This window comes from Trichechus manatus, unplaced genomic scaffold (assembly GCF_000243295.1).
Source record: "Trichechus manatus latirostris isolate Lorelei unplaced genomic scaffold, TriManLat1.0 scaffold00059, whole genome shotgun sequence".
In the NCBI taxonomy this organism is placed as follows: Eukaryota; Metazoa; Chordata; class Mammalia; order Sirenia; family Trichechidae; genus Trichechus; species Trichechus manatus.
The window spans coordinates 12,079,163-12,090,290 of NW_004443995.1; positions in this window are offsets into that span (position 1 = coordinate 12,079,163).

An 11,128-nucleotide genomic window follows, 5' to 3' on the forward strand; every position below is an offset into this window, starting at 1 on the left:
GAAGTGTACTGGTTCTGCACACGATTGGCGCTGGCATCCTCGGCAGAAGCTGATGTCTTTCTTCATCTTGGTCTCCCTGCCAAGAAGAGCATGTTTGAATCAAACGTTATGAGTTGAATTGTGTTCCCCAAAAAGGTATGTCGAAGTCCTAACTCCTGGTTCCTGTGAACGTGAACTTGTTTGGAAATAGGGTCTTTGAAGATGTTAGCAGACACAAAGGAAGAATGTCATATGATGATGTATCTACACACCAAGGAACACTTGGAGCTACCGGAAGCTGACACAGACAAGAAGAAAGGATCTTCCCCCAGATGCTTTGGATAGAGCATGGCCCTGCCACACCAGCCTGAATTCGGACTACTAGCCTTGAGGAATGTGAGACAATAAATTTCTGTTCTTTAAAGCCACCCACTTTGTGGTATTTTGTTACAGCCAAAACTTGTTGTCATTGAGCCGATTCTGATTCATTAGTGACCCTACAGAACCGCCTCATGGAGTTTCCAAGGCTGAAATCTTTACAGAAGCAGACTGCCACATCTTTCTCCCACAGTGTGGCTGGTGGGTTCGAACCACCAACCTTTCGGTTAGCAGCCAAGCAATTAACCACTGTGCCACCAGGGCTTTTTTTGTTTGTTACAGCAGCTCTAGTAAATGAATACAAAGCGCATCACAACATACTCTGTTTGTTGAGTCAGTGTGGGTTGAAGAAGTCACCCCTGGTAAAGTGGGATTGATGCCATGGCCAGAGAGCAGTGTTTAGTATAAAAAAATACCATACAGCACACTCCCTCCCACTGTCAGGTGAACTAAAGCTGCATTTCCTCAATTTGCGTGTTCATAAAATCACCTGAGACAGTTGATAATAGCACAGATCTTATAGGTCTACTACCATCATTTGCCTTCAAGTCAATTCCTACTCCTGGCGACCCCATGCATGTCAGAGTTGAACTGTGCTCCATAGGGTTTTCAATGGTTGATTTTTTAGAAGTAGGTCACCAGGCCTTTCTTCCAAGTCACGTCTGGGTGGACTTGAACCTCCAACCTTTTGGTTAGCAGGTGAGTAGTTACCATTTGCACTACCCAGGGGCTCCTGCAGATCAAAACCCAAACCCACTGCCGGCAAGTCAATTCCGACTCACAGCAACCCCATAGGGTTTCCAAGGCTGTAAATCTCCATGGAAAAAGACTACCACATCTTTCTCTCGCAGAGCTGCTTGTGGTTTCAAACTGCCAATCTTTCAGTTAGCAGTCGATCACTTTAACCACTGAACCACCAGGGCTCGTTTCTGTGCATCAGTGGTTCTCAAAGTGTGACCCCCAGAGCAGCAACATCAGAATCACCTGCGAGCTTGTTAGAAATGCAAATCTCGGACCCCACTCCAAATATATGAAATCAGACACACACAGATCTAGCCATCAGTGTTCTTCACAAGCCCTCCAGGTAATTCTGATACAAGCTAAATTTGAAAACCACTGCTATGGATTCCCTAGACTTCTTTCCAGACCTAAGGAATCAGAATTTCTAGAGGGGAGGTCTGGAAATCTGTGCTTTTATTATACATCCCAGAAGACTCTTATGTCCAGGAAAGTTAGGAAAAAACTGAGTTAGAGAATCACCACTAAGTCAGTATAACTACCATGCCTCCATGACCCCATTGCATCTATGATTTAGTGATAAAGATAGTGGACTTCCGAAAAAAAACATTTCACCAATTATAATAACAGTTGTTAATACAAATATGGTGAAAGAACACAATCCTGACACACATCTTTCCTGATTTTAAACCACACAGTATCCCCTTATTCTGTTCAAATGACTGCCTCTTGGTTTGTGTATAGATTCCGCATGAATACAATTAAGTGTTCTGGAATTCCATTTCTTCAAAATTTTATCCATCAATTGTTATGATCCACACAGTCAAATGCCTTTGCACAGTCAATGACACAGGTAAACATCTTTCTGGTATTCTCTGCTTTCAACCAAGATCCATCTGACATCAGTAATGATATCCCTCAGTCAATGTCCTCTTCTGAACGGGGCTTGAATTTTGGCAGTTTCCTGTTGATGTACTGGTGTAACTATTTTTGAATTATCTTCAGCAAAATTTTACTTGTGTATGGTATTAATGATATTGTTTGATAATTTCCGCATTCGATTGGATCACCTTTCTTTGCAATAGGCATAAATATGGATCTCTTCCAGTTGGTTGGCCAGGTAGCTGTCTTCCAAATTTTTTGGCATAGACTAGTGAGCATTTCCAACGTTGCATCCGTTTGTTGAAATATTTCAATTGATATTCCATCAATTCCTAGAACCTTGTTTTTTGCCAACGCCTTCAGTGCAGCTTGGACTTTTTCCTTCAGTACCATCAGTTCTTGATCATATGCTACGTCCTGAAATGTTTTAACATTGACCAAATCTTTTTGGTACAAAACCAAAACCAAACCTGTTGCCGTCAAGTTGATTCCGACTCATAGTGACCCTATAGGACAGAGTAGAACTGCCCCATAGGGTTTCCAAGGAGTGGCTGGTGGATTTGAACTGCTGACCTTTTGGTTAGCAAAGCTCTTAACCACTGTGCCACCAGGGCTGCAGTGACTACGTATTCTTTCCATCTTTTTTTTGATGCTTCCTGTGTCGTTCAATATTTTGCCCATAGAATTCTTCAATATTGCAACTTCACGCTTGAATTTTTCTTCAGTTCTTTCAGCTTGAGAAATATTGACAGTGTTCTTCCCTTTTGGTTTCCTAACTTCAAGCCTTTGCACATTTCATTAATATACTTTACTTTGTCTTCTCGAGTTGCCCTTTGAAATTTTCTGTTCAGCTCTTTTAGTTCATCATTTCTTCTTTTTGCTTTAGCTACTATACATGCAAGAGCAAGTTTCAGAGTCTCTTCTGACATTCATTTTCTTCTTTTCTTTCTTTCCTGTCTTTTTAATGACCTCTTGCTTTCTTCATGTACGATGTCCTTGACGTCATCTCACAATTCATCTGGTCTTCGGTCATTAGTGTTCACTGTGTCAAATCTATTCTTGAGGTGGACTCTAAATTCAGGTGGGATATACTCACCTTGTGCTTTGGCTCTCATGGACTTTTTTTTAATTTTCTTCGGCTTCAACTTTAATTTGCATATGAACAATTGATTGTGTGTTCTGACTGATGATATTGAGCTTCTCTATCGTCTCTTTTCACAGATGTAGTCGAACTAATTCCTGTGCATTTCATCTGGCAAAGTCCATGTGTATAGTTGCTGTTTATGTTGTTGAAAATAAGTATTGCCAATGAATAAGTCATTGGTCTTACAAAATTCTGTGATGCGATCTTCTGCATCATTTCTATCACCAAGGCCATATTTTCCAACTACTGATCCTTCTCTGCTTCCAACTTTTACATTCCAATCACCAGTAATCATCAGTGCATCTTGATTGCATGCTTGATCAATTTCAGACTGTAGGAGCTGGTAAAAATCTTCAATTTCTTCATCTTTAGCCTTAGTGGTTGGTGTGTAAATTTGAATAATAGTCCTATTAACTGGTCTTCCTTGTAGGCATATGGATTATACTATTAAAGATAGTGCCGTACCTCAGGAGAGATCTTGAAATGCTCTTTTTGACAATAAATGTGACACCATTCGTCTTCAATTTGTCATTTTCAGCATAGTAGACCCTATGATTCAGTGAGGCTTACTTTAAGTAAGGCTTACTTTCACCATACTTATTCAATCTGTATGCTGAGAAAATAATCCAAGAAACTGGATTATATGAAGAAGAATGCATCATCAGGATTGGAGGAAGACTAATTAACAAATTGTGATATGCAGATAACACAACTTTGATTGCTGAAAGTGAAGAGACTTGAAGCACTTATTGATGATCAAAGACTACAGCCTTCAGTAGAGATTACACTTCAACATCAAGAAAACAAAATTCTGAACCAATAAAGCAACATCATGATAAATGGAGAAAATATTGAAGTTGTTAAGGATTTCATTTTACTTGGATCCACAATCAACACCCACGGAAGCAGCAGTCAAAAAATCAAAGGATGCATTGCACTGGGCAAATCTGTTGCAAAAGACCTGTTTAAAGTGTTAAAAAGCAAAGATGTTACTTTGAGGACTAAGGTGCGCCTGACCCAAGCCATGGTATTTTCAATCGCTTCATATGCATGCGAAAGCTGGGCAATGAATAAGGGAGACGGAAGAAAATTGATGTCTTTGAATTACGATGTTGGCAAAGAATACTGAATATACCATGGACTGCCAAAAGAATGAACAAATCTGTCTTGGAAGAAGTACAGCCAGAATGCTCCTTAGAAGAAAGGATGGCCAGACTTCATCTCATGCTTTGGACATGTTATCAGGAGGGATCAGTCCCTGGAGAAGAACACCATGCTAAGTAAAGTAGAGGGTCAATGAAAAAGAGGAAGACTCTCTATGAGATGGATTGACACAGTGGTTGTAACAATGGGCTGAAACATAGCAACAACTGTGAGGATGGTGCAGGACTGGGCAGTGTTTTGTTCTGTGGTACTTAGGGTCACTAAAAGTCAGAACTGACTCGACAGCACTTAATAATAACAGTACTAGTAACTGAACACCAACTTTGTGCTAGGTATTTATTTGGACAAAAGCAAAGATAGTCTAGAGACCATCCCAGCTCTGTAAATACTAACAGCAAAATGGAGGAGATGCAAAAGGCTACATAGTATATGAATCCATTTACAAGGAATTCTGGAAAAAGCAAAATTATAGGAACAGAACACAGGTCAGCGGTTGCCAGCGGCTGGAGGGCGGGGGGATGAATGATACAAGGGGCAGCATGAGGGAATTTTTTTTGGGTGGTAGAACTGCTTTGAATCTACTATGGTGGTGGTTACACAAGTGTAAATGCTTATCAAAACTCATAGAGCTCTACACCCAAAGGTGGATTTTATCGTGCATAAATTAAAAATTGAGTAAACAGAAAAAAAATGGAAGCAACAGATATATAAACAAGTAATGACTCCACAAATGATAAATGTGTGGTGTCATAAAGGGGTTATGTGAGTTTAACTCCATGAGAGACAAGTAAAGCTTCAGAGAAGGTTACACTTGACCTACGTCTTACACAGTGAGCAGGATTTCTCCTGGCCATGGAGAACAGAAAACATTCTAGAGTAAGAGGAATGCACTGAATAATTTTTACTGTGTGCCCCGCCTGCAGCCTCTTGTAGGTCCTCACTATTCAAAGTGGCCTGTGGACCAGCAGCATCAGCACCACCTGAGGGTTTGTTAGAAATGTAGAATTTCAGGCCCCAGTACAGATCAACTGAATTGGATTCTGCATTTTAACTTGACCCCTAGGTGATTCTTATGCATATTAAGGTTTGAGAAGCGCTGATTTAGAGAATCTGCCCAGATCTCAGCCTTGTGACACACTCCAGAGCTGACTGGGCCAGAAGTAGCCACTGTACCCAAGACCAGTAAATCCACTGGTCAGGCAGCTGCCCATCAAGCTCCCTTGAGAATTTGGACTTTCCAAGAAATACAGGTTGCTTGAGCTAAAGGTTAAGAAAAGTTAGATTGGAATTGGTAACATGGCAAGCCAAAGTTTCATTTCTAAGAGCTCTCTGTAAGTCCAACATATCTAGCTTGAGAACACTTATTGTTTGTTTTTGTTTTTCCACATATGGAACATTGGCCATAGAGTCCTGAGAAGGGCTTGGCATGTCTGAGACATGCCTAGAAAGAAGAATATTTGGGAAAGAGGAAGGGGAGGCTGGACATTTTTGTTGCAATCAAACTTTGAAGGGATTTATATATCATGGTAGGAGGTTGGGAGCTCTGGTGGTGCAGTGGTTAAGGGCTCTGCTGCTAACCAAAAGGTCGGCAGTTCAAACCCACCAGCCACTCCTTGGAAACCCTATGGGGCAGTTCTACTCTGTCCTATAGGGTTGCTATGAGTCAGGATCGACTCAATGGCAACAGGCAACGGAAGTTCTATAAAGATAATTTTGTTTAACAGCTGGAGAAACAGAAGTAAAGAGAAACCAGGGACTGTGAAGGAGGGAGTGGTTTGCCAGCTAGCCCTGCCCAGCCGGCGGGTGACCCCATGAGTTACTGCACTAGGTGACACCAACCCTAGTGATGCCCCTGCCTTTGGAGCAGTTTTACTCTGCACACACTGGGTCGCCATGAGTCTGAATCGACTGGATGGCAACTAACACAAAAACAACAAACATGGGTGCCATAATGCCAGGCCATGAAGCAATGTGAAACATGGTAAAATGTTAATAACACATATGTATAAAAAAACAATAATAACAACTAACCCTGCATAGGCAAACTGGTTTTGGAACCATTTCAAAGCACACAGGTAAAACCATCCATGCAGAACTGGACTTCAGAATGCTCACTATTGACCACTGCCAAATGTCTTCCCTTCCTTTCATCTATGGTAGAGTTTCTCAAATTAAGGAACATTTAAAAATTCTAAGAATATATTTTCTTATTTTCTTTGTCTCTCTCTTTTTTAAAATAAAGAATGCAGCACTGTAACTATTTGAGTATCTAAAAATCACCCTTTATTTCTTGCCCTCCTCACTGCCCTTTCATCTCCCATCACAGACGCAGTCACAACAAACAGGGTTTATTCTCCTTTAAAGAAGCAATCTGAATCTCTTATCCTCTTTGCAGCTATAAAAAGCAAATTGCTTAGTTAGCACCCACCTCACCTTGGCAGGAGGGAATACCAAAATCTTTGAGTTTGAAACTCCTTCCGCAAAATGTTTTTTTTTTTTTTTTTCTATTTAAAAAAACAAAAAAAGTTTTCAAGGCACTTACAAACAGCAAACTCCAAAATCGATTCTGTGGTTCACTTTTATAGACAATTTCTGCAGGGCCAATTCCCTCCTTCGCTTTATGACTCAGCTCCAGAGCTAGTTCCACATTTCTCCCAAACCAACCGTAGTTCTGTCATGGTCTGTTGTCATGGCCTTTGCTTCTGCTAAACAGACACCCAGAGCTGACAGGCCTCACTCACCAGTCTCCAGTTAAATGGTAGTAAAAGCCTCCTCTTGGGCTCTAATGCGAGCAAACTGCCCGGTGACATTGTTGAATCTGTGTGGGTGGCCCACGTCATCATGAGTTTGAAGCACTTCAGAGAAGTTTAATCATTGGCTTCCAACCATACAGCAGTCTAGGAAAGCTGGGAGGAGAAACACAGACTTCCCAACTCCTGGGCCAGTGCTTAACTCTTCCCTCACATAAAAACATCCCAGGAAAGTGAGCAAAATCCAAATGGCAATAGCACCCTTGGGAGTTTAACAGAAGGTCTACTGTAGGCCGAGCCAACGATCCTGCTTGTCACTGAGCCCCATGCTGACTTACCTGCTTATCTCACAAGATGAACGAGCAACGAGATTTTCATCACCCAGTATTATTCCTCCTACCAAAGCACCTGTGTTGTCCCCTACAGCCATGTGCACACAGGTATTACTGAAGGATTTGTCATTAAGGAGAAAATGTTCCATATTTGAACATAGTTCAAACAAAATTCAAATATGGCAGTGCCTACATATGTTTTGCTTTTCTGTTGTGTGCGTAGAAATAAGAACACAATGTGAAATAAACAGGATACAAAACAGTCCTAAGTAGGATTTACTCTAACAGTCAAATTCTTTAAATTCACATGTAGTATATAAATGCCAAACACAAACCACACCCACTGCCGCAGGGTTGATTCTGACTCATAGCAACCCCATAGGGTTTCCAAGGCTGTAAATCTCTGTAGAAGCAGACTGCCACATCTTTCTCCCATGGAGCCATTAGTGGTTTCGAACTGCTGACTCTTCAGTTAGCAGTGGATCACTTCAACCACTGCGCCACCAGGGCTCCTTAGTATGTAAATACGTCGTTTAAAAAAAACAAAAAACTTCTACATATGTGTTATTTATTATTATTTCTACTGGAATTTTTAGTGGTTTAGACACATTAAAAATGGACAGCTGTCCTAGGCTCTAAGCCTCCTGGCAGCAAAGTAAAAAAGGTAAACCTAATCAGCTGACTACTTCTCATTATCCTTACGGACCATATGGAGAAAAAATGGGCTGAAATAATGCAAGGATAACTGGATGGATTCTAAACTGGCTGAAGGACCTCCCCAAAAGGACTCCGATTGTCAGCTCCATCACGTTACCTGGGCAGGGCCTTTCTGTGGCTCCTTCCTTTCAGGGCTGTGGGAAGAAGGTGCAGTGGGCCAGCGGGTGACCAGCCGCTGGGAGGGGCAGGCAGACAACAGCTCGACAGAATAATGATGAAAAACAATCTTGACAGACCAGAGCAACGAGCTGAATCTAACAAGATGAAATTAAACAAGGACAAATGTTAAGTGCTTTCTTAGGTCCGAAAAAAACCCATGGCACAAACCCAGGATGGAGGAGATTTGGCTCACCAGCAAGCATTTAAAAGAAAACAAAAAACCCTTAGGGTTTTAGGATGAATACATGCCACCAAAAAACAAAATAAAACAAAATAATTTTTAAGTGCAATTTTGTCTCCTGAACAAGGGATATAATTGTCTCATTATACTTTGAGATTACTAGTCTACGTTTGGAATTAAATTCTGAGCACGCTGCTTCATTCTAGTAAAATAGGATATATACTAAAATTAAAAATTTTTGAAAAAGCAAAGTAATCATCAATAAGCTCCTCCACCTACCACAGCTATTGCCATTGCTGTTGTTGTCATTTTTCATGTTGAATGCTACACTTTAAAACAAATATGCAGGATACTATAAATGGAACAGATAGCATATGCAAACTGCAGTGCATTTAGAAGAGTGACCGGTGGTTTACGGATTCTGAACTGTGCATTACGAAGAGCGGTCGAACAGCAAAGGGAAATTCAACTTGACGGGAGGCTAAGGGAAAAGGTTTGTGATTGTTGTTGGTAGTTACCATCGAGTCAGTTCTGACTCATGGTGACCCTGTGTTGCATCACAGAACTCCTCCATGGGGTTTAGCTCAGTGCTCACCAAAAGGTCAGCAGATCGAATCCACCAGCTTCTCCTTGGAAACCCTATGGGGCAGTTCTACTCTGTCCTATAGGGTCCCTATGAGTCAGAATGAACTCAACGGCAACGAGTTTTTTTGGTAACCTTTCAGAAGTAGATTGCCAGGCATGTCTTCTGAAGCACTTCTGGGTGGATCTGAAACATTTGCACCACCTGGGACTCCTCACTGTCTTTAAAACACTCCAGGGATTGACAAGAAACAACTCGGCTTCTAAAAGATAAATCGAAAGGTAATAAAGAATTGTCGCTGTTGTTGTTAGGTGCTGTCGAGCTCACTTTTGACTCATAGTGACCCCATGTGATGGAGCAGAACTGCTTCATTGAGTTTTCTAGGCTGTAATCTTTATGGGAGCAGATCTCCTGGTCTTTCTCCCATGGAGCCACTTGGTGGTTCAAACCACCAACTTTTTGGTTAGCAGCCGAGCACTTAAGCATTGCGCCACCAGCATTTGTAAAATTTTCAGAGTTTTTGAAGTGCCTTCTCTTGGCTTCTCTAAAAAAATCCATTGTACCCTCACAATAGGTATGTAAAGTGTTATTATTTTTACTAATACCATTTTTACAGATAAGGACATTTTGGATTGAAGAGGTAAAATGATTTGAGCAAGATCACATGGCAAGTACATGGCAGGGCTGAGACACTACCAATGTGCCCATAATTATAGGATTAATGTGCTCAAGCTACAGTGAGATGAATTTAACTCAATATTAAAAGAAACAATTTTCCTAACAGTCAGATCTGTACAAAGATAAAGTAGAAGTCTCTGAATTTCCCATAGATGATGTCTATTAATAAAGCAGTAAAAGGAAGAATTAGCCATTGCAATGACTTTCAATTTTTTTTTTACCACAACCGATAGTAGAAGATATATTTTGTATCACAACCAAGTTCACACACCGCCAAGAATAAAACAGAAACAAAAGTTTAATGTAACAATATAATAACTGCAAATGATGCACTCTGGTATTTTTTCTATTTAATTTTTTTTTAAATGCTGACCTTTACCCACTAAATTGATTTAATTATCCAGTATGCACTAACAACCTGAAGATTTGAAAACAGTGGACTTTGAGAACTATTTAGTGGGACTGCTTGGGTGGGCCAAAAGACCAAAAATTCCTTTCAACTCTGAGATTCAGTGATTCTGGGTCTCCTCAAATTGTGTTATGCAGTTTAAAAGAAACCAAAACATTAAAATTGAAGTGCTTTTTGTTTCCAATCTATTGGTTTCGTTCTCTTATTCTAGCTTATTGAGCTTTTCACTCTTGATTATATTATTTATAGTATTATCTGTCTCTACCTATACCACACCATCTGAAAAATCTTTTTACTCCTTTATCTAGGAAATTGATTGAAATATTAAACAGTACAGAACCAAGAACAGAGGCTACAACACATTTTAAAAATAGCTGTTCACCCAGCTGTGTTTGCTTGTATACATTGCTTTTTCTTTAAAGCAATCAGTTACAAGTCCTCCAATCATACTAACAACTACTCTATAATATTTTGTCTACAGAGTTGAAAAGCTATTCAGTATGTTGTGAAGATTAAGAATATGACCAAAACACAAATTCGTTGCCGTTGAGTTGATTCCGACTCATAGCGACCCTAGAGGACAGAGCAGAACTGCCCCACAGGGTTTCCAAGGAGCACCTGGTGGATTTGAACTGCTGACCTTTTGGTTAACAGCCGTAGCTCTTAACCACCCCACTGCCAGGGTTTCCAGAGGACGGTTAGGAGGACTAAATGAGACAATATATGCTGAGTGCTTTAGACAGTACCTAGCACATGGAACCTACTCAACAATTGTTTACAGGATGATGCTGATGGTGACAATGATGATGTTATATTCTTCTAGTTTATTGTTCTAAAAAAAAATTGATTAAACTGTTGTCATCTTGGTATGCCTTCTTCAAGAAAACCTATTAAAAAAAAACAAAAAACACCAAACCCGTTGCCGTTGAGTCGATTTCGACTCATAGCGACCCTATAGGACAGAGTAGAACTGCCCCATAGAGTTTCCAAGGGGCGCCTGGTGGATTCGAACTGCCAGCTTTTTGGTTAGCAGC